This window comes from Bos javanicus, chromosome 19 (genome assembly GCF_032452875.1).
Source record: "Bos javanicus breed banteng chromosome 19, ARS-OSU_banteng_1.0, whole genome shotgun sequence".
Classification (NCBI taxonomy): domain Eukaryota; kingdom Metazoa; phylum Chordata; class Mammalia; order Artiodactyla; family Bovidae; genus Bos; species Bos javanicus.
In genome coordinates this window covers 62302488-62326977 of record NC_083886.1, presented here as the reverse complement: position 1 = coordinate 62326977, position 24490 = coordinate 62302488, and the positions used below count along the sequence as shown (strand labels likewise).

Here is a 24490-nt window from a genome sequence, read left to right as displayed (position 1 = left end):
CTCTGCTTTTCAATATGCTATCTAGGTCTGTACTACATGTGAATATATATTACATATTCAGTGAGGTCAAACATTTCCATTTTATTTTATTCAAAAACTGTATTTTATATTGGAGTATGGTTTTTCTAGTAGTCATGTACAGATGAGAGTTGGACAGTAAAGAAGGTCGAGCACTGAAGAATTGATGCTTTTGAACTGTGGGGCTGGAGAAGACTTTTGAGAGTCCCTTGGACTACAAGGAGATCAAACTAGTCAATCCTAAAGGAAATCAGCCTTGTCTATTCATTGGAAGGATTGATGCTGAAGCTGAAATTCCAATACTTTGACCACCTGATATGAAGAGGTAACTCATTGGAAAAGACCCTGATGCTGGGAAAGATTAAGGGCAGGAGGAGAAGGGAACGGCAGAGGATGAGATAGTTAGATGGCATCACTGACCCAAAGGACATGAATATGAGCAAACTCCAGGAGATAGTGGAGGTCAGGGGAGCCCAGAGTGCTATAGTCCATGGGGTCACAGACAGTCAGGCATGACTTAGTGACAAAACAATAACAACCAAAACACAAAACTGTTGTCTAATGGGGAGTTGTCTCGTATCCTAAAGGGCCTTGAGTGACAGCACAAAGACATTCCATTGAAAATACTTTCCATGTGTGCTATGTACATGTTGCAAATTTGAGATTTTTTTTCTCCTTGCCCGCCCCCCAGTGATTTATTATCTTTTTATATTAGACAGTATCTTTCCAATTAAAGACCTAATTTAATTTTTTCAAGAATAATTTACCTTCATCTATCTTTCATGTGGTCATAGAGTCAGTCAGCAGATATGTATAGGTTTCTGAGCATCTTTGAGATGCTGGTCAGTGTTGGAGACACTGTTGTGAGCATGTTTGACACCTGTGTTTCTTCCTGCCTTTCAGATGCATCACACTCCTTGTCAGAAATCACAAACCTCCATGTGGGGGGCCACTTTGAAGTTCTGCACTAAAGCAACACAGGACTCCAAAGACTTAAAACAGCGTTTCCTTTTATCACAAAGAGAAGAGCTCACATTTTCCTCTCTGTTTTGTGAAGAGGAAATGGGAGTTTGAGTAAATCTTAAGTCTTTTTTTTTTTTTTTCAAAATATGGATCATAAAGCAAAAAAACAAACAAGGAACAAAGAACAAAACCTACAACATTAGCAGCAACAACAACAAAAAAAACTCGGAGTCTTCCGGCTCAGTCTAAGGCAATAACCTATGTGACAGGTAACAATGACGATCATTCTATATATTCTCTTCCTATTAGTAAAAGAAACACAAAGAAGGAGAAAACCGGTCATTGTCTGGCTTCCTTTGAACAACTGTGACCACATTAAAAAAGAAACAAAACTTGAGGAAAGAATAGTTATCTCCTTACTTGATTCATACAAGCAGTCATTTTTATTTTCATAAATACAAAACAAAAGGCTTTCCCCTATAAAACTTTGGATTGTTACTAAATTATCAGATAGTCTCTTCTACTCTATTTCACTGTTGGTGACTATTTTACCTGGTGTCCCAATAATGGCATAAGGCCATGTTCCAAAGGTAAATAACAATCATATTGAGTTGATGCATGCTTTTGAATAGCCATGTGCTAAAAAGACAATTTTTTCCAAAACAAGTTTGTTCGTCATGCTTTCTATTTTTAATTTGCACTTAGCACTCCATTTCAGTTCCCACCGTGCATGTGCTCTGTGTTTACTCGCCTCCCTGAAGAAAGGTCTGCTTCCTTTTCTGTTTTATGGAAACCCTCGCCATCTGTTGCTGATGCCATAATGGCCTGCCCTGAGGTTTCGGGTTACAGCAACACTGACAAATCTGATGGGGGAGAGAGACGGCAAAAAAAAGTAAAGAAGAAAAAAGAAGGACTAAAGCCAATTGAAATTCAAGTTAATTAATGGAAAACTTTCAGGTTAGCAAAGCATTTTATGGCACTCTGTAAAACAAAGTTTACATTTTCTAAAAATGTATTTATTACTGCATCTACTATTAATATGATTAAGTCCTTTTTTATTTGCAGGGTGCTTGGTCTCTGAGAGTTTTATGTTATCATCACATGCATAAGTGGGATCAGTTTAGAGAAAAAAGCATTAAGATCATTTTACATTAATAATAAACCAACTCAATGGAAATATCTCACCAAGAATATATATGAAAAGATCTTAATAGCATTAGTTATTGGGGAAAAGCAAATTTCAGCCATAGTGAGATACTATTTCATATTCACAGAATGGTTATAGAAGGGAATGGCAGCCCACTCCAGTATTCTTACCTGGGAAAACCCATGGACAGAGGAGCCTGGGGGGCTACAGTCCATGGGGTCACAAGGAGCTGGACACGATTGAGAAACTAACTCTTTTTTATCATACAAAACAGAAATTCTACTTCTAGATATCTACCCAAGAGAAATGAAAATGTATGGTCACTCCAAAACATGCATATTCCTAGCAGCAGTATTCCTAATAAGCCAAAACTGGAAGCAATTCAAATTGTTCACTAACTACTGGAAGGCTAAGTAAAATATGTTTCCATACAATAAGATACTATGGGCAATTAGATTAAGCTTCTGATATACACTACAATATGGTGAACCCAAAAGCATTGTACTAAATGAAATAAAGCAGGCAGAAAAGTCTGCATATTGAATGACTCCACTTGTACGGAAATATAAGTATACAAATACAGAGAGACAGGAAAAAAGTAGTGGCTACCTTGGGCTTAACTCTAAAGAGGCTCGAGGGATCTTATTAGGATGATGAAATGTTCTAAATCAGGGTTATAGTGGCAGATGCACAGTTCGGTACATTTACTGAAAACTCTTGAATCGCACACTTGTAATGGGGTTGAGCACCGCCATGGGTTTCTCTGCAGGTGTTCTAACACCATTTGAAGGTTGGAAAGAGAGATTCGCCCTCACCTAGCAAAGAGACTTGCCAGAGTTCAGTCGATTCTGTGTCTCTGTATGTGCCATTTGCTCCCACCAGGAGACCTTTATGGCCAATAAAAACAGGAAGTAGACCATTCCTGGAGCTCAGGTTTTATATTTTCCTGCCCCAAAGGGTGACATAAAAACTGCATTAACCTTAGGTTTTATACCCTTCAGGTGTCCCTAAGAGGGTGCAATGCAGGACGATGCGGGGCTCTTGAAAAGGAGAGCAGCTGGCCCCAGCATCCTGTGGTCAGGTGTGGGCAGGAGGAAACGAGACACCTGGCAGGTAAAGCTCACTGGAGGCCAGACGAGTAATAAGTGCAGCAGAGAAGCGGGCGGAGTCGGCAGAGTGGGTGAACAACGGATTTCAATGTGTATCCTGCCATACTTCATGGAAACTGCATGTGCGACTATTCATTTGAAATACTGAAAATTAGAATCTCTCTTCTTTTTCGCTATTTATTAGAGCGACAACTTTGGGGGCCCCGTCTCTGTGATGTGGGCTTCCTCCATGGCTCAGCAGTAAAGAATCCGCCTGCAATTTTGGGAGCCACAGGAGACATGGGTTTGATCCCTGGGTCGGGAAGATCCCTTGGAGGAGGGCATGGCAACGCACTCCAATATTCTTGCCTGGAGAATCCCAACAGGGGAGCCTGGTGAGTACAGTCCTTAGGGTTGCACAACTGAAGTGACTTAGCATGCACACACATCTCTGTGATATGTGAGCACTAAAGCAGCAATATCATGCGTGGTCTTCCATGAATAAACATCACTTTGGTTTGGGTCTCCCAGAGAAGCGGGTTTTCTGCTAGGTGGACAGATGCAAAGGGTGTCGAATATCATTGTCTTCAGTGGTTTGCTGTTCAGTGGAACATGTAAGCCAAGCACAGGCACAGACAAATAGCTGCATTAAAACAGGAAAGCAAATGCTAACAACCAGAGGTGTGGAGAGTGGTAGTTCCTAATGCTTTTCCACGTGCTATTTCCAGATGGGTTGCATTCAATTCAGAAGAGAAATGAAAACACAGCTTCATAGTCCTATTCTAGCCCCCCACTTCTCAGTGCAGCCTCAGAGCCTCACCTGGAAGCTTGATGAAGAATGTAGCCCCCTCCCCCCAACCCCTCCCAAGACCCACTGAATCAGTTTCTGCATTTTTAATAAGGTCCCAGGCTTCTCCTGTGTGTCCCACAGTTGAGGAAGCAGCAGGCTGGGCTATACATTTAGATGCCCCCGATGCGGGATCCTGACACGTGGGTTTTCAACAGACTCCCCAAAGGGCTCTGTGTTCTGATCATCCTGAGAAGGCAGGGACCCCTGGAGACTTGGGGCGTTACAGAGGCCCCGCGGTGGGTCAGGGAGGGGGCTGGAGCTGGGTCTGCTGGTGGGTCGAGGGTGGATGGGGAGAGTTGTGGGGCGTGACCAAAGGCACAGAGGCCGCACCACGCGTGCTCAGCAAGGTGAGCTCTTGTCCACGCTCCCCACATCTCCATGGCCCTGTTTCTGGTTTCCTATAAATATTTAGACACCCATACGTACACACGTATCCCCTCCCTTCTGGACTTCCCTCCCATTTAGGTCATCACGGAACACTGAACGGGTTTCCCTGTGCTATGCAGTAGGTTCTCAGTAGTAGTTCTCTGTTTTATATACTGTGTGTGTGCACCTGTGGGCTGCTCAGTCATGTCTGACTATTAGCGAGACCATGATCTGTAGCTCATCAGGCTCCTCTGCCCATGAGGATTCTCCAGTCAAGAATACTGGAGTGGGTTGCCATGCCCTCCTCCAGGGGATCTTCCTGACCCAGGAATCTAACCCACATCTCCTGCATTGGCAGGGGATTCTTTAGGAGCTTAGCTGCCAGGGAAGCCCCTCTTAAAGAGTTCCTTGCAGCAACCAACCAGCATTTTTGTTGAGTGTAACTTTCTTTAAAGGTTTATTTAAAAACATAATAAACAAGCAAGCAAGCCATAAAACAACAATATAGACTAAACATTTAGTACTGTCCATCTTGAATTTGGAAAAAGAAAATCTGAGACACACCAATTTCCTAATAAATGTAATTTCCAAATACAATGGTTGCATTTTGCATCAGAAGCCCTATTGGAATTCACAGCCTATTCTGATTTTCCATTTCCCACATCAGCCAGTAAGAGCAACTGGAAATAACACACGCACCTCTTGAAACTAAAATATCTATCAGTTCTTTCATAGATACTCAAGGACGTGTTCAGTTTTGTCTTTGGTATGAGATTTTCTGGGCTGCCCTGGTGGTTCAGTGGTGAAGAACCCACCTACCAATGCAGGAGATGTGGGCTCAATCCCTGGGTTGGGAAGATCCCCTGGAGAAGGAAACAGCAACTCACTTCAGTACTCTTGCCTGGGAAATCCCATGGACAGAGGAGCCTGGCGGGCTGCAGTCCATGGGTTGCAAAGAGTCAGAAACGACTTAGCAAGTCAATAACAACAATAAATGAGACTTAGTGGAAGTTCTGTTCTTCTGCCATTTCTACCTTGAACCTTATGTGAGAAATCTTATGAGGAAGGCTCACAGTGCCCTCGTTGAAAGTCTGCAAGCCTCTTTGCTTGCAAGGCACGGTCTCTGTAGACTGTCCCCTATCTGACAGAAAGCTGGCCTGGGACTCGCCCTTCCTCCCAGTGCAGGGGGAACACCGAAACCGCTATCAGGTGCTGATGATTTCTGAACCAGACGAAAACAGCCGAGAGACGTGCACACAGATTTCTGCGCTGTCATCTCCTTCCTGGCGATTTATTCACTGCGAGGCACTGTGTGTTTTCAAAGGCGGAGCTGTCAGAGAAGGTCCAGACTCATCTTTGCAATTTCTTAAGTACCTACCAACAGATCGAGTAGTGCGCTGACCTAATTTTCCAGGCAAGGGTTACCCAATAGGTCAGTCGGCTAATTCCAGATTTTGATGTACTGTGAAAAAGCGTGGTCATCAGATCGAGAAGGCGGTGGGGCGGAGAGTTGCCCTTTAAGAAGAAGATAGCTGACTGATGACATCACCGCTGGCCCGGCCTTGCTTGTGTTTGAGGGCTGAAGTTTCATAAATTATCACAGATCCATGTTTGTGCCGCATGGGCTATGTAGGGGCAGGAAGATACAATGCACTTTGTGGGAATTACTAGTACTGGGAAAGAATTTCCAAAAAGGAAAAAAAGATATTTTGGTTTAAATGAGTCTACAAAATCTTCATATCCATCCATTTCATTTTATTTTAGGGAGGGGGAGTATTGTCTGATAAAAATCATTCTTATTTTCATTTATTTTTTAAATTAGCTTTTATTGGAGATAGGAAACAGCAACCCACTCCAGTATTCCTGGGAAATCCCATGGACAGAGGAGCCTGGCTACAGTCCATGGCGTCTCTAAGAGTTGGACTCAACCATGCGTGTACAAACCTATGGCCCAGTACACACTACAGTATCATATGCTGCTGCTGCTAAGAAGTCGCTTCAGTCATGTCCGACTCTGTGCGACCCTAGAGACGGCAGCCCACCAGGCTCCCCCGTCCCTGGGATTCTCCAGGCAAGAACACTGGAGTGGGTTGCCATTTCCTTCTCCAAGATACCTTAATTTATTCCACCATTCTCTTAATGCTGGGCATTCATATTATTGCAAAAATCGTATTCTACTAAAACTTTTTCAGCAAACGGCTCTGTGATTAAAATTGAGTCTGCGCTTCCAAAACTGCCTTTAGAATAGATTCCTAGAAGTAGAATTTCTAGGTTCAACGCTGTAAACATTTGTAAGGCTTCCTATTCTTTTGCCCCTTGTGAGGAGTGTGAATTGGTGTGGCCCTTGTGGAATAAAGTTTGGCAAGCCTCACTGATGCCTCCCCAAGGTCTCACTGGTTCTAAGTATGATTCTTTGTAAAGGGAAACAGAGAGAGGTGCATGGACTTTATGTTAGGGAAAAAAGCACCTCCCTGAATTCCTTTTATGTGCATACAACTTATTACAGAAGTTTAATTTTTTCCAAGTTATGATTCTTTTGCATGTCTTCTGCTTAAGTTCTCATGTACATGTTGGCCCCGTTTCTTTTTTAGACAATTCTTTATTTGCATGTGTTGCTGTGCTGGGTCTTCACTGCTGCCTGCTAGCCTTCTCTAGTTGCGGCGGGCCGGGACCCTTCTCTCGAGGTGGAGCACAGGCTTCTCACTGCGGTGGCCTCTCTGCTGCTGAGCACAGGCTCTCGGCGCTCAGGCTCAGCAGCTGTGGCACCCGGGCTTCGCTGCCCCTTGGCACCTGGGATCTTCCTGGAGTGGAGATCAAACCTGCGTCCCCTGCACTGGCAGGCGGGATTGTAACCACTGGCCCGCCAGGGCAGGCCCCTGCTCTTTTTCTTTCTTTCCTTTTTCTCCTTTACGGGATTGTAACCACTGGCCCGCCAGGGCAGGCCCCTGCTCTCTTTCTTTCTTTCCTTTTTCTTCTTTACGGGATTATAACCACTGGCCCGCCAGGGCAGGCCCCCTGCTCTTTTTCTTTCTTTCCTTTTCTCCTTTACCATTTTGCCGTTTCTGCTCCAGTTTTGTTTCCATCATGCATAGTTTAGGTGGTAAAATCTAGGAGCACAGGTTCTAGAATCAGACAGCCCAGGGCCATATTCTGACTCCGCCACTTCTAGCCTTGCGACCTAATTTATTTTGGAAGTGGAGTCTGTAGGAATGTCTACACAGTGTGGCTTTGAGAAAAGTATGGAAAACACTTTTCACATTCCCTAACACACGGTGAATATCCAATGAATACCACCTGTGACAGTGATGGGCAAGGCACAATTCTGTTATTACTTAAATGTTCATTATTCATCTGGTGATCAAATGGATCTTCACCTGTATTTTCCTTTAACTTTATCTTGATTTAATTAAAAGTTCCCCAGATGCTGTTTTGGTGTAAGTTATGAAGACAAGCTCTGAACTGATGTATATTTTCCAAATAGTCAGCCAATGATTGCAGTAACCTTTACTAAGAAGTACATTCCTTCCCCATTAGTTTGTGCTGTGACCTTTATCAACTCTTCTGCTTTAATACATTTTAGGATCTGCCTCTAGTGTCTTAAATTTATCTTCTGGTTTATTGTGGCCTCTTTGTCACTGATTTAATTATTGTGACCTCATAACAACTTTGGGTGGTGGTAGTTTAGTCTCTAAGTCATGCCCAATTCTTTGTGACCCCATGGACTGTAGCCCACCAGGCTCCTCTGTCCATGAGATTTCTCAGGCAAGAATACTGGAGTGGGATACCATTTCCTTCTCCAGGGGATCTTCCCCACTCAGGGATCGAACCTGTGTCTCTTGAGTCTCCTATGTTGGCAGGTGGGTTCTTTACAACTGCACCACTCGGGAAGCCCTTATAATAATTTTAACACCTAATAATACTTGGCATTGCTCTAATTTCCCATTTTTCCCCTGGAATTAATTTTTTCTCCCAGGTGTATTCTATTGTCATGTTTTCAATTTCCAAAAAGAATTGTTGTTACTTGAATTTGGATCATGCGTTTATTGACCCCCAAATATTTTATATGGGCCTTCCATGTACCAGACACTCTGTAAGGCTCTCAGAAAGTTTTAGAGAAAGATTAAGCCACAGCTCGAAACATTGAGAATCTTCTAGTCTGTGAGGAAAGAAAAACCTGTACAAATGGGATTGTATTCCACAATGGTGGGTGTTACAATAAAAATAGCTTAGGAACAAATGGCTGGCATACAATTTACAGCCATTTTATGGGGTCAGTCCTTCTAGAAGAGCTGATGATTAAACTAAGCATAGAACTAAGGAGGAGAAGAGGGCGACAGGATGAGATGGATAGATAGCATCACCAACTCAGCAGACATGAGTTTGAGCAAACTGCAGGAAATAGTGAAGGATAGGGCAGCCTGACGTGCTGCAGCCCATGGGGTCGCAGAGTCAGATACAACTAAACGACTGAGCAACGGTAAGAAAGCATAGAAAGACGGACAAGCGCTTTCTAGGATTGCAGAACAGCAAAGGACGTCGTGAGGTCCGAACCTAAGATCTGCCTATGGAGGTGTGAGGAAACATAGCCTGTTACTCTCCGTGAAGCTGGGGCTCTGGAAAGCCCCCACACGTCCTCCACTTGAGTTAAGAGTCTTCTCGGAGTGGTCGCCTGCTCCCTACAAGATGCACCACAGTCCCCAATGTGGGCTAGCAGGCTCTCCAGAGGGAGCCAATGATGGGGTGATAAGATGCACTCCAGTTTTTCTCTAAGCTTCCATCTCACATGAGTTTCTCCTCCAATATTTGGTGATCATGTGGTCTGCCTGAAGGGGAGAGACTTCATGAATACTGTGTCAGCAGAATATTGGCATCAGAATTTCACAGTTATCTGGGTTCTAAGGGGCTGACTGGGCTGGACATCAGACTGAGATTCTGATAAAAGGAGATATGGAGCAGAGAATGGTCAAAGCAGGAACCATGCTTTGTTTAGCCTGAATCAGAAGTAACAGGAGAAATTTAAAGAAGGAGCTAATGCCGGAAGTCTTGAGCCTGCAAATAGGTAAGTCAAAACTTCAAACTTCAATAATTTGTAATAATAATAAAAATATTTTTTCCTACTTATTATATTAGTGTTGTCAGCTTTGGTCTAGATGCTTCTGTCATAAGTATGTTGCTTATAATATTGTCTTTAAAATGTGTATTAATAAGGATAGTCTATGATCATTCATCATATAATATTTTATTTAATGGTAAGCTCTATTGCAATTAATACTCATTCTGAATCTTTTCATTTTACACATAAGGAATCTGAGGCTTAGAGAGAGGAAGTGATTTATTCAAGTGACATAGTTGGTCCAGGTTTGGGGCAAAAATATCCTTTGGGAAATACAGGACTGACATATACAAGTCTAATGATATTTTGAAACTACTGGACTTTGGAACTCATTCCCTGATTCTAATTATATTCATGATAATCATCAATAAAGAAGTTAACTAATTCTGTTATCTGAGCTAAGTTGCTACACACATGTGTGAGCAGAGTAGATATTAAAATGGTTAATTCCTAAAGACCATGATTTTACACATGATACAGAGGAAAAATGTATTTGGAAGATAAGAGATAATTTCTTAAGTCAAAAGGAAACAGAGCCTGAATATTTTACCTAAAATCCCCAAACCAAACTCAAAATCATTATTAATTGACAACCTACATTTTCTTGAATGAGAGTTCAAATTTTATCTCAAGAGACCCTTTAATAAATTTCTGATCATGTATTAGCCGGTGAAGGGGGAGTGCCCACAATGTTACATTCAGTCACCTCTGTTGCAGATGAGTTTTGCAAGAGGGAATGACTGGAACAGCATTTAAAGAATCAGAGGATAAGATGCCAACCCAAGTAAGTGAGGCCTGGGGAGCTCTCTGTTCATTTGTTTTGGTAAACTTACCATTGGTATCCTCCAGATGATGGACGCAATGATTCCTCCAAAGGCTCTCAGATGATAATATCTTTTGTCCGGATGTATTTTCATCCTAATATTGCAGGAGACCTAGTAATGCTGTGCTGATGATGAGCAGAGCTCAGGTGGTTCACCTCTGAAGCCTCTGAACGTGTTTCTTATTAGGCAAAAGACTTGGAGATCCCTGGCTCCCTCTCAGTCACTAAGACTGGCTTACCTGAGGCAAATCCCTGATACTTATTCCCGACGGGCATCACAGCCGTGGTAGGAGGCAGCCTCTGAGGGGTGTTGCCTTTACCTGGCGGGAAGCATAATTCATCAGCTATTAGGACATTTATGGGTGCATTCTAAGTTTTTACTGCCAGAATTGCCAAGACATGCGTGTGCAGAAGCTAAATAAACCTTTTTTTATATGACTCTCACTGCCTTTTGGAAATACTATAGCCTTGACTTATAATTCAGCAAATAAATTTTATTTTGTAATTGGAGAAATTTTGAAATGTGGCTCCATAATATCCCTCCGTTCAAATGTTGGCTTCCCAGGTGGTTCAGATGGTAAAGAATGTGCCTGCAAGGCAGGAGATCTGGGTTTGATCCCTGGATCAAAAAGATCCCCTGGAGAAGGGAATGGAAATCCACTCCAGTCTTCTTGACTGGAGAAACCCATGGACCGAGGAGGCTGGCTGTTTACAGTCCATGGGGCTGCAAAGAGTTGAACACAACTGAGCGACTAACACTAACACTAAACAGACTTAAAAAACTAACTTATGTCAAAGACTAAACACTCAATTATTACTTAAACAACTCAACTGTTATTTACTGAAACGTGCCAAGACAGATTCACTTTGGGTTTTTGTTTCTCTTTCTCAGCCGCGTCTCTAGAATCCTTTCTTCTTCAGAGGCAGATCCCTAATGCTGAGGATCCCTTTCCTGGGATGGGGGCAGGGACTGGAAATTAGATTTGTGGACTTTCCCCTCTTAACATGAGCTACTCTGACCTTAGCGACAATTTTTGTTTTCTGGGAATTCCTGCAAAACTGGGAATGATTGACTTTGAAAACTAGACTATCCAATTTAATTATTTTACTCCTAATGCAATGGGAAATGTTATTGAAGATAATACCAACCTAGATTCTAAATACAATTTAATCATTTAATTAAAAAAAAATCTTTGAATGTATCTAATCTCATGACAACCATTGATTTCAATGCCATTCTTTTTTTCTGTTTTGAGTCCTGAGGCTGACTTCATAGGTCTTCAAAGCACCTTCATGTTGAATAGGGTTGATAAAGAATCAAGGTCATTTTTAATCAGCTAGAAAATGTGGATTCCCTGGTCACAATGTGTCCACGCCAAGGTCAGAAGCTGTATTTCTGTCTGTGTGCAGCAGGTCATTGAGGAGCTGGGAACAGGCTGCCGAAGGCCAATCAAGGGCAAGCACGCTTACTGCTAGCAAACAGGAAGGCCACAGCTGTTTCTTCATAGTGCAGTCGAGTCAACAGGATCAGGCTGAGGAAGTAATTCAGATCTCCTACTACCTCCTGATAAAGGATAGTTGCAAAATAACATATGCCATATTTTCCTTAGGGACAAGGCATTCGTTCATGTGAAGGACAACCAGAGGTGATTTATTTGTTCATTTGTATATTTACTTAAAAAGCCAGTCTGGAATGCCTCCTGTCTGTCAGTGACATAAAGAGTTAGAGAGACTGAAGGATGAGTGGTGGATTCCAACGTGATGGAGACAGGGCTGTAGACTTAAAAGGTGTTCACAACCTCAAAGGTAAGAGTTATGTTTTATTCAGCAGGGATGTTGAGGACTTCAAGCCTGGGAGGCAATATCTCAAGGGACCCTGAGAGAACTGTTCTGAGGAGGTTGGGGAAGAAGCCAGGCTAGATAGAACTTTTGCAACAAAGGGCAGGTAGACTGAAAGTGTAAAGATTACTGTTAATTAAAGAAAACCAGAGAGCTCAAGGTAAGGAATTCAGTGCTGTTCTATGGATGGGAAGATTCCTTTAATATTTCATCTCAGCTCTCTGGGGCCAGTATCCTGTGTTTTCACATCCTGCATTTCCTGGGGGGCTCACCGTGGAGAGCGGCTGCAGTCTGATGGCTGCTGGATGGCAGATATACTCTTTCCTTCCTGAATTCCCTCAGGGCTTACCAGCTCACCATCCATGGTTGCTGCAGTTGCTGATAATTGTGACATCCTTTATTTACTGATATGGCAGGAAATATTCCATTCTGGCTTCCCTAATAGCTCAGTTGGTAAATGCAATGCAGTGCAGGAGATTCCAGTTCGATTCCTGAGTTAGGAAGATCCACTGGAGAAGGAATAGGATGCCCACTCCAGTATTCTTGGGCTTCCCTTGTGGCTTAGCTTGTAAAGAATCTGCCTGCAGTGTGCGAGACCTGGGTTCAATCGCTGGGTTGGGAAGATCCCCTGGAGAAGGGAAAGGTACCCACTCCAGTATTCTGGCTTGGAGAATTCCATGGACTGTAGAGTCTGTAGGATTGCCAAAGAGTCGCACACGACTGAGTGAGTTTCACTTTCACTTTCATTCCATTTTTCAGGGCCTTGAGCAGTTCACGGCATGGTGAGGAAGAGAGTTGTGCTCATAAACAATTATCATTGGCAGTCATCAGTGTGATAGGAGACCCTGAATGATGTGCTGGGGAAGAACATATTTTGCCTGGGAAGGAGGGGATGGTTTATTAAGGATGTACTAATCTCTTGTAAGTCAATGGTACAGTATATCTAGCTATTATGGACTTTACAAACTTTCTCAACTAGACAAATACATGAACCCATTTCCACACTAAAGATATGTTCTGCCTCCTATGGATGGCCCTTTGATTGAGTCAAGGGTAGGATGGAGTGGCTGAGACTTGTATGTGTGGGCACAGGGGCCAGTAGTTGGTGTGGGGCTGCTGACCTGTCCTCGGGGGTCTCCTGCGTTTTGGTCTCCACAGGTCAAAGTGGATTCTGTGGGATCAGTGGGAGTAGGAAGCAAGAAGAGGGTGAGGGAGAAGAGTGAAAAAGCTGGCTGAAGACTCAATTCAAAAACCTAAGATCATGGCATCCGGTCCCATCCACTTCACGGCAAACAGAAGGGGAAACAGCGGAGACAGTGACAGATTTTCTTTCCTTGAGCTCCAAAATCACTGAAGATGGTGACTGCAGCCATAAAAGGAAAGAAACGTGGACAGCATATTAAAAAGCAAAGACATCACTTTGGCAATAAAGGTCCATATAGTCAAAGTTGTGGTTTTTCCTGTAGTCATGTACAGATGTAAGAGTTGCACCATAAAGAAGGCTGAGCACTGAAGAACTGATGCTCTCAAATTGTGGTGCTGGAGGAGACTCTTGAGAGTCCCTTGAAGAGTAAAGGGATCCAACCTGTCCATCCTAAAGGAAATCAGTCCTGAATATTCATTGGAAGGACTGATGCTGAAGCTCCAATACTTTGGCCACTTGATGTGACGAGCCGACTCATTGACAAAGACCCTGATGCTGGGAAAGATTGAAGGCAGGAGCAGAAGGGGATAACAGAGGATGAGATGGTTGGATGGCATCACCAGCTAAAAGGACATATTGAAGGCAAAAGGGAAGGAAAACAAGATGAAAAAAAATTTATTTGAAAAGTGAGAAAGGGGACGATTTTTCCAGCGTGGAGCAGACTCTGTTTCCTTGCTCCTCCAAGCTCTTGCTCCCTCCCCACATTTTTCTATTTGTCTGTTTGCTTCTGATTATGTGTGGAGCCCATCTTCCTGGAAGGCCATGGGTCAGAGTACTGTGAGAAAGTAGAAAATAAAATTGAAAGGCCAGAGTGAGACCAGATTGCATCTACTAAATGGTGTCTTTGGTTGTCTGGCATTTCCCTTGAAAGGTCTCCGGTAACAGATTATGGAGACAGAATTGGGGAGGGGGAAGAATTACTAAAGGGCTCTTGTGTGCTTTAATGCATTAACATGTGAGTCCTTCGTATTTTACAAATAGCTTTGAACATATGGGTTTCAGAATCTTATAAGAAACACTAGCACATCTTGCGTGCATGCTCAGTTGCTTCAGTTGTAACTCTCTGCGACCCCACGGACTGCAGCCCGCCAGGCTCCTCTGTCCATGGGATTCTCCAGGCAAGAATACCGCAGTGGGTTGCTGTGCCCTGCTCCAGGGGATCTTCCTGACCCAGAGATGGCACCCTGGTCTCTTATGTCTCCTGCCTTGGCAGTGCCACTTTGGAAGCCCACCACATCTTCCTGAACCCAAATAATGACCTTGAGTTGTAATGTGAATGTGCTCCTTACTTCCAAGGTGATAAGTTGTGTTTTAAACTGCTGGGATAATTGGAGTTGCTAAGTCTTTAAGGTTTTTCATAACAGTGATTGTTGCTTTTGTTTCATGATGAGGAAACATGCCCCATGACAATGCAAATCAGGTTTTCTAGGGCAGTCTGCCATGACCCTTCAAATGCTTTTCAGTAAAGGCAATTCATTAAAAGGATAATCACATTTTGTTTATTCAGAAATAAACTCATAAATCAGAAACATATTCTGCTGAATTTCTTCCACAAAATTTGGTCATTTTACCCATGATAATAATAACATAAGTGGCACAGCCTAGAAAATAGACTGTTAAAGAAAACATTCTAGTAAGATTTAAAATGTGGGATGGCTATTGTTAGAATGGAAATGAACCTCTGCAGGGGCAGGGAAGGGAGGGACCAAAAAGATCTTAAACCTAAAGCACTAAAGGAGTGAACGAAATGGGGCTAACTCCTTCGGTAGATTGTGAAGTGAGGGTGATCCAACTCTTTCCAGCCTCACAATTCTTTGTCTTTACGGAGCTCTTGTCAAGTTCTTGAGTTTCAACTTGCTCCTCGTAATGGCCAGTGAAAATCCCATGGAAACAGTTTGTGACTTTCTCTTTCCACCACCCCATCGTGGTTTGGGCGCTCGGAACGTCTAGGAACTTCCAGATCGGCATCAGTTTCGAGGGCTCAGTTGTTTCAGGAACTCAGCAGAGTTGCTCTGACTGCCAGGAATTCGGCCTGGTTGTTTCCTCCCCAGGACCTTGAAAATCATGTCTGGGAGCAAGGAAGCCCTCTGCTAACACTCAGAGGAAAGCAAGGACTTTCATGAAATGGGGAGAATTCAAGGAAGAAAAGAGACTAACGCAACACCGAGGTGCACAGCACGCACGGGGACGACGAGGCCAGGACGGGCGTTTGGACGCGTGTCAACTCCTAGTTCCTCGCTTCCAGGATAATGAAACTTCACTCAACAGGTGGGCTCTGCCGGTTTGCCTTTTTCTCCCTGAAGGATACCTGCAAGACATCTGTTTTCGTTCCAGAAGAGATTTCGCACCTAAAGACACCAAGTGCACATGTGGTTGGTCCCCAAGAACCTCAGGCTAACGTGTATGTACTAGCAAGAGTCATGATAAAGAGACCCCAGGCTCCTGTCTAGACGCGTGACATTGAGGTCCACTTCAAGGCTCCTAGTTTTATTTGTAAAACAGGAGTGATAATTTTGTGTTGACTCCTGAGGTTACAAGGATTAAATATGATAACATACTTCAAACACTTTACATACTGCCAGGCCTTTAGCAAATGCTACACAGAATGCAGCTGCTATTAATAGCTCCAGAGGGTGGTTTTCAAGTGAGTTTTTTCCTCCTGCGGTGATTCTCTTTCAAATAGTTGGTAGGAAAGGGTTTTTATCTGTTTGGGGGGGAAAATAAGAACATATAGAACAAACCTACTTTTTAATTCCTTTGTTATGATATACGCTTCCCCTCAGCAAATATCTAGAACAAGAACAACTTAGATTCAGTACAAAAGGGTCCTCATTCTCAAATGGTCATCTAACTAAAGACCAAAAGAACCATGGCAAGATGTGTGTTATTGTCTCCCTGGGCTTATTGGGCTTCCCTGATGGCTCAAGCAGTAAAGAATCTGACTGCAGTGCAAGAGACAGGGGTTCGATCACTGGGTCAGGAAGATCCCCTGGAGGAGGGCATGGCAACCCACTCCAGTATTCTTGCCTGGAGAATCCCATGGACAGAGGAGCCTGGTGGGCTACAGTCCACGGGGTCGCACAGAGTCGGAAACCACTGAGCATGTGGGCTTATCTTTTTCTTCCCTCAGTTTACTAGGCTTCATGGTGAATTCCCATTACTAGAATTGCATCATTAGCATATAGTTAGTATGTTAGAGAGCTCTGAAGAGAACTCTGCTCCCTAGAAAGTGGGTACCTTGGCCTTACCAATAGTATAAAGATGTCGTTTTCCGTACTCTACAATTTCCAGTGATTTTATGAATTTTAAATGTCCACCGAGTCCTGCTTGATGAAGAGGCACTGATTTCTTCTACACACAGAGCAGGTGCTGCTTTTCGGAAGTTGGAGGGATAATGAGATTACAGATTTTCCAGCCCACCTGTAGCACGCAGATGACACTTCTGGGGTTTGGGGAGTTGCAGTCGGTTTCTGGCACCGTCACTTTGCTGCGTGTGGCACTTGTTCAGACATTCTCAGGTTTCACTGAGCTTATGATTTTCCATCTGGTTGTTTTGGAATAACTTCCCTTTGTTCACTGACCAACCCAACAAATAGTAAACGGTGAGGAACAAAAATATTCAGGATCCGGGTGCCAGGATGGCTGTGTTTCTGTGACAGAATTTGGCTTCATTTTTAGAAATAACACACATTTTTCCACCCCTCCAAATACTACCATCATCATCTCATTCCAAGTTGGGACAAGCTAAGGGAGCAGGTCCCTGTGTAAATTATATTCTCTACTTACTACCATTTCTGTGTATGTGTTCACTTGCTAAATTGTATCCAACTCTTTGCAACCCTGGACTGCAAAATGCCAGTCTTTCCTCAAACACAAGTAATTTCCAACTCACTGTGTTGAGAGACCATATTATTTGTTGCAGATGAAAATCCCACTCCTGAGTTAGAATGTATAGACTTAGAGCTCTGTTTACAGAGAGAATTGATTGGCATGTTCTAGGAGAAGGAACGGAGAAGGCAATGGCATCCCACTCCAGTACTCTTGCCTGGAAAATCCCATGGATGGAGGAGCCTGGTAGGCTGAAGTCCATGGGGTCCCGAAGAGTCGGACACGACTGAGCGACTTCACTTTCCCTTTTCACTTTCATGCATTGGAGAAGGCAATGGCAACCCACTCCAGTGTTCTTGCCTGGAGAATCCCATGGACGGGGAGCCTGGCAGGCTGCCGTCTATGGGGTTGCACAGAGTCAGACACGACTGAAGTGACTTAGCAGTAGCAGGCCAGCAATATTACCAAATATCTGAACCGCATATTACACGGCCATCTTTCTGGTAATTTGACTTGGTTTATTCAAATCTGTTACCACACTAAAAACTGTGTGATAATCGGGTTGTATGTTAAAAAGAAAGTAAGAGAGAAGGAGGTGGCTAAAGTTCTAGCTTAAGCTCATTGAATAATACATTACAAATAAATTTCTGGACAATAACATGGAATGTTCACGGAATTTCTAGACTGGAAGAAATCTTAGATTTGACTTTAGTCATCTTCATTTTATAGATGAAAAACAGAGAGGAAGGAAAGTTAAAGGACATCTCAAGGTCACAGTTTAGTAAGTGGCAAAGTTGGGACCACAGGCTAGAGCTCTCAACTGTAAGACCAGTGTTTTTCCAAATATATAATCCGAGTGTATCTTCTCTTCAACATTTTCCATTTCAATTATTTAACATACATCTACTGTTTCCCACACTATGTCCACGCATCTCATTTGAACGCTCTCTAAAGCCCAGACATGTTGATTGTTTGATGAGACTGAATAAAGTGACCCAGAATTTACCTTTTATTATATTTCAGAAATCACTTCTCCACTAGTTATTTTTTACATTTTACTGAAAATAGCTGTGCATTGGTATTGTCAACAGTAGTATGCTATTTCTTTCTCTTTTTACATTCAAATAACTTCCATTTGAGGGTTTCAGCTGGCTGTTTCTGCCTTGGGACTGTTCTCATGTTTTGCTTCCTCTTCCCCGGGGACCTGTGGAGCCCATCACCTGTCACAGGTCTAGAGCTGATCGGACAGGAGTATTTGCGACTGATTACTGCTCTCTGGTCTCCTCCAGGTCCTGAGACAGGAGCAGAGCCAAAAAGTGAACTTGATACAATGCTGCCTGGCCCCGTACGCTGCCCAGCTCAGTCTCTGCTTCTTGAATCCCTAGGGTCCATTCATCTTCGGGCGCTCTCTCTTTACGTACATCACCCCAGGTGGTATTACAGGCAAGCCATGATGCTGTATTCCAATAGCTGGGTTATGCTGGAAATTACAATCATATGAGAGAAATCTCCTATGTAGAATGACAACAGGAACCCAGTAAGGGCAGGGCATTAGAAATGTGAGTTCCCACTTTAAAAATAATCTGAGTTTTTAAATGTAATGTGTTTCTCTTCTTTGCTCAAAACTTCAGAAATTTAGCGGGCAATGCTGGGAACGCTAGGACAGTTAGACAACAGGGAAGTCTCAGGTTTTGATAATCTCTCATCTCTATGGAGAAAAAAAAATGAAAGAAGCATGACTCACAGTCTTTGATAGTTTATAAAGAATTGTACCACGCTACTCTGAGAAAGCCAAATATACTGGTTCCATAAAGGGAATGGAGATATTTGTCTTCAAAGAAGTACAGGCAAAGGGGTTTAATACCTTTAATGAAACAGTGTTCTCCTATGAAGTATCTGCCTGTTTCTTTTTCACTCTCACTGTAAGCACTGAGTCTTAACAACTGGACTGCCAGGGACAAGGAAGTTCCTGGTGATTAAATTTTTGTTTTATGCCTCAACCCTATTTCCTCCATAAGTCCTAGCTTTGGAGTTTATTATTCATTATTATTTTGGTAGATTATGGTGATTTTTAAGAATAGGCATGTCATGTTACAGCAGAACTAACTGCTACACTATAGAGGAGAACTGAACTGCACCAGGACCCTCTTGCCTTGGTTATGCTGTTTCCTATGAAGGATTTGCTCTCAACCCTCACCGTTAGCACGAAAATCTCTCCGTGTTACTTCCTCCTCATGTCTGAACTTGTCCTCTGGCCATGCCATGCCTCAGGGCCCCTTGGCTTCACTGCCACAGGGTGAACCTCACCAGTTGGCAATGCCTCGGACTCTGAGATGGGCTTTCCAAAGACCAAATGGACTCTTTTCTTGCCTTTTCAAAGAGAGCCACACAGGAAGGAAAACAAGAAATTCAACTTTTAAGCTGGGCTATTCATGGCCTTTGCTAAATCCTGGCAGAGAACCCTGGCTTTTCATTACGATTCATCTCACTGATTTCCAAATGAAACAATGAACTGGCCTTTTCATTAAGGCCATAGAGAAGCCAAGTGGGGTTGCCCAGGTCAGTAAGTGCTGCTATCTGATGAGTGAGAAACGGGTTACTTTTCAGTACGCATTTCGGGAGCTCTGTGTTTTCTTTCAGTGGGTTCTATTCTGTGAAAATCAGCTCAAGGGGCGGGAGAAGTCCAGTTCTGCCTTCTCTCTTCAGCTAGAACAATCTATGCCTCTCTGCTCTGTGGGCGGTCGGAGACAGATAGACGGGCTCAGGAACCGGAAGTGGGGCGTTCCTATTCTCATTTCCTGCCTTCTGGAGAGCCCGCCGTCACACCAGCTCCAGAACATTCTATTCCCCAACTGAACTTACTTACCAAGCAGAAACAGAGTCACAGATGTAGAAAACAAACTTGTGGTTATGAAGAAAGGGAGGTGGGGAGAGATACATTGGGAGATTGGGATTGACTCGCACATACTACTAAATATAACAGATAATAAGGACCTACAGCACAGAGAACTCTACTCAGTGGTCCGCAATGACCTACCTGGGAATGCATTTTAAAAAGAGGGCTATATAGATGTGTATAACTTATTCTCTTTTCTGAATAGCAGAAATTAACACATTATAAATCAACTACACTCCAGTAAAAATCAATTATAAAAAAATCACCCCCCACAAAAAGGAACATTCTTTTCCTATAAACAAGAGTATGATTTCATTAGTTTCTTCGACTTTCAACTGAAGCCAACACACACTCATGCGCACGTGCGCACACACACACACTCATGCACACAAACACATATACTGTGATGCTTCTTTTTTCTACCAACCCCCACTCCCTCAAGCCTGGAGGAGGAAACGGCAAGCCACTCCCATATTCTTGCCTGGAAAATCCCAAGACAGAGGAACCTGGTGGGTTACAGTCATGGGGTCGCAAAGAGTCGGACACGACTGAGTGACTAACACACACACACACACACTCCCCCAATAGTGTGTGTGTGCAAGATAAATCATCTTGCATAAGATTGGAGGATGGATTTATTTAAACTCTGTTCTAAATTAATTATTAGGAATTATTAGGAAATATAACGATTTTTAACACTGAATCTAATAAAATACTTTCTGGATAAATAATATAATGCTTTCAGTTCAGTTCAGTCACTCAGTCATGTTCGACTTTTTGTGACCCCATGGACTGCAGCAGACCAGGCCTCCTTGTCCATCACCAACTCCCAGACTTTTCCCAAACTCACGTCCATTGAGTTGGTGATGCCATCCAACCATCTCATCCTCTGTCGTCCCCTTCTCCTCCTGCCCTCAATCTTTCCCAGCACCAGAGTCTTTTCCAATGAGTCAGCTCTTTGCCTCAGGTGGCCAAAGTATTGGAGTTTCAGCTTGACATCAGTCCTTCCAATGAACACTCAGGACTGATCTCCTTTAGGATGGACTGGTTGGATCTCCTTGCAGTCCAAGGGACTCTCAAGAGTCTTCTCCAACACCACAGTTCAAAAGCATCAATTCTTTGGCGCTTAGCTTCTTTATGGTCCAACTCTCACATCCATACATGACTACTGGAAAAACAATAGCCTTGACTAGATGGACCTTTGTTGGCAAAGTAATGTCTCTGCTTTTAATATACTGCCTAGTTGGTCATAATTTTTCTTCCAAGGAGTAAGCGTCTTTTAATTTCATGGCTCCAATCACCATCTGCAGTGATTTTGGAGCCCCCCAAATAAAGTCTGCCACTGTTTCCCCATCTATTTGCCATGAAGTGATGGGACCAGATGCCATGATCTTAGTTTTCTGAATGTTGAGCTTTAAGCCAGCGTTTTCACTCTCTGCTTTCACTTTCATCAAGAGGCTCTTTAGTTTTTCTTCACTTTCTGCCGTAAGGGTGCTGCCATCTGCATATCTGAGCATATAATGCTTTAATTTGAGCTAAATTTACTATACAATTCTCTGTAATTTATAAATTATTGAAATGAATGCATTATATTTACTTACTTGGATATTATTAAATGTCATCCTTGAAGGTATTATTTTGTGTCCAGTCTTGAAGTCGTGTCTGACTCTGCGACCCCATGATCTGCAACAGGACAGGCTTTCGTATCCTCCTCTGTCTCCTGGCGTTTGCTCAGATTCATGTCCACTGAGTCAGTGATGCTATCTAACCATCTCATCCCCTGCTGCCCCCTTCTTCTTTTGCCTTCAATCTTTCCCAGCATTAGGGTCTTTTCCAGTGAGTTGGCTGTTTGCTTCAGGGGACCAAAGTATTGGAACTTCAGTTTCAGCATTAGTCTTTCCAATGAATTTTATTATAGTTTTAGACTATATCATAGTCTTTTGAGTTTCAGGACCCAGTTCCAATCCTGTAGGGAACAGTTTCCCCCACCAATAACGGGTGATTCTCCAGACACTGATTGGGTGTCTTATCATTTAACTCAATTTTGAAATGGTGTTGGCATCAGATTCTGTAGGTTAAGTGTTCAGCCCTACAAGACTGCCTCCCTTTCTCTTCAGACACCAGTTATGAGCCCAGATTGTTAACTGTGTTTCTGACCACCAACTAGCTCCATATTGCAGATTGCAACAACCCCACTCTGACTCAGAATGTCAACCGCGGGTCCAGGTTGTCACCTGTACTTCTGGCCAACTGGCTGTCAATCAGAGAGTCCCACAACCTTCTCCTTGGGTTTGACTGATTTGCTAGAGTGGCTCACAGAACTCAGAGAAACAGGACTTACTAAATCACCCATTTATTAGAAAAAGATATAACTCAGGAACAGAGAGAAGAGAGACAGGGCAGAAGAGGTGCAAGGTTTCCATCCCCCTCCAGGTGAACCACTACCCCTGGCCTGACACATGCTCATCAGCTTTGAAGCTCTCTGAAACCCCTCCTTTCGGGTTCCTATGGATGCTTCATTCCGTGGTCATGACTGGTTAAATCATTGGCCTGTGGTGGTAGATTTGACCTCTGGCCCCTCTCTCCTCCCCAGAGGTTCAAGAGGGTGGAACTGGTAGTCTCAACCTCTAATTACAGTTGTTACCTTGGTAACCAATCCTCCAACCCTCACCAATTTAGGTTACCTGCAGGCTTTCCAAAAGCTATGTCATTAGCATAAAAAAGACAACTTTATTGCTCTTATCACAGGAAATTCCAGGGTTTTAGGGGTTGTGTGCCTGGAAGAGATCTTATAAATCCCAACATCACTCTTAGACTGAACTTTTTGAACATCTAATTCCTTACGTTATTAACTTTTTAAAAAAGAAAAAATGGTAGTGGGTTAAGGATTGTGATGAGATAGTATATAACTCGTTAGATATAACCATTTAAATATCTTCAGTTCAGTTAAGTTGCTCAGCATCAATTCTTTGGTGCTCAGCTTTCTTTATAGTCCAACTCTTACATCCATACATGACTACTGGAAAAACCATAGCCTTGATTAGACGAGCCTTTGTTGGCAAAGTAATGTCTCTGCTTTTTAATATGCTGCCTCGGTTGGTCATAATTTTTCTTCCAAGGAGTAAGCATCTTTTAATTTCATGCCTGCAGTCACCATCTCCAGTGATTTTGGAGCACTGAAAAATGAAATCTGTCACTGTTTCCATTGCTTCCTCATCTATTTGCCAAGAAATGATGGGACCGGATGCCATGATCTTAGTTTTCTGAATGTTGAGCTTTAAGACAACTTTTTCACTCTCGTCTTTTACTCTCATCAAGAGCCTCTTTAGTTCTTCTTCACTTTCTGCCATAAGGGTGGTGTCATCTGCATATCTGAGGTTATTGATATTTCTCCTGGCAATCAGATATCTTTGTTAGAGGTAAACAATATCATCCAGCTATCTTGTTTGTGTGCATGCTAAGTTGCTTCAGTCCTGTCAGACTGTGTGGGACCCTGTAGACTGTAGCCTGCCAGGCTCCTCTGGCCTGGGATTCTCCAGGCAAGAATACTGGAGTGGGTTGCCATTTTGTCCTCCAGAGGATTTTCCCAACCCAGGGATCCTACCCAGGTCTCCTGCATTGGCAGGCAGTTGTTTAACCACTGTGCTACCAGGGAAGTCAGTGTAAAAGGGTATCCACTACCTGAATCTGCTCAATAAGTATTTCTTATTGGGCTTACCTGGTAGCTCAGTTGGTAAAGAAACTGTCTGCAGTGTAGGAGACCTGGGTTCAACCCCTGGGTCAGGAAAATCCCCTGGGGATCTATACTGGGAACCCACTCCAGTATTCTTGCCTGGGAAATCTTATGGACGGAAGAACCCAGCGGGCTACAGTCCATGGAATCTCAAAGAATCTGAAATGGCTTAGCGACTAAACCACCACCATTTCTTGTTACTGTCATTTTGATTCTGATGATTATTGCCACAGTAAAAATACACAGTTGGAAATTTTCAGGGAAAAAAAAGTTATCTTCAGTTTTATTTTTGTTTTAACTGTGAAGCCATTCTTTATTGTCTTCTGTCTTACAGTGTCTTTTGTTTCTTCTGTCTTTTTTGTTTATTTATTTACTTTTGGACCGTGAAGCGTGTAGGCTCTAGTTCCCCAGCAGGGGCTGAACCCAGGACCCCTGCATTGGAAAGGCAGAGTCACCAGGGAAGTCCCTTCTCTTTAGTTTCAGAGCAATGTTTTTAGTCACTTATATACAGAGTCTAACAGGCTGGAGTAGATGTCTCCTTCATTAAATCAATTCATTTGAAAAGACACTGATATAGATGCATTTCATTCCCATTCTGTACAAATCGCTGCCTTTAGGAAAT

At 43.1% G+C, this 24490-nt stretch overlaps 1 protein-coding gene across 3 annotated transcripts in view; it reads left to right on the top strand.

Annotated features, from left to right (window-relative positions):
* Positions 1 to 9322: 9322 nt before the first annotated feature.
* The window catches only part of KCNJ16 (potassium inwardly rectifying channel subfamily J member 16), a 92598-nt gene continuing 77430 nt past the window's right edge, over positions 9323 to 24490 (top strand). For 2 of the 3 annotated variants that reach the window (XM_061392981.1, XM_061392974.1), the window contains exon 1: positions 11870 to 12174. The gene's annotated coding sequence lies outside the window, so the exon portion shown is untranslated. Of the gene's footprint in view, positions 9492 to 11869; positions 12175 to 24490 lie in introns of those variants that run through there. The other variant, XM_061392982.1, reaches the window with a different exon arrangement.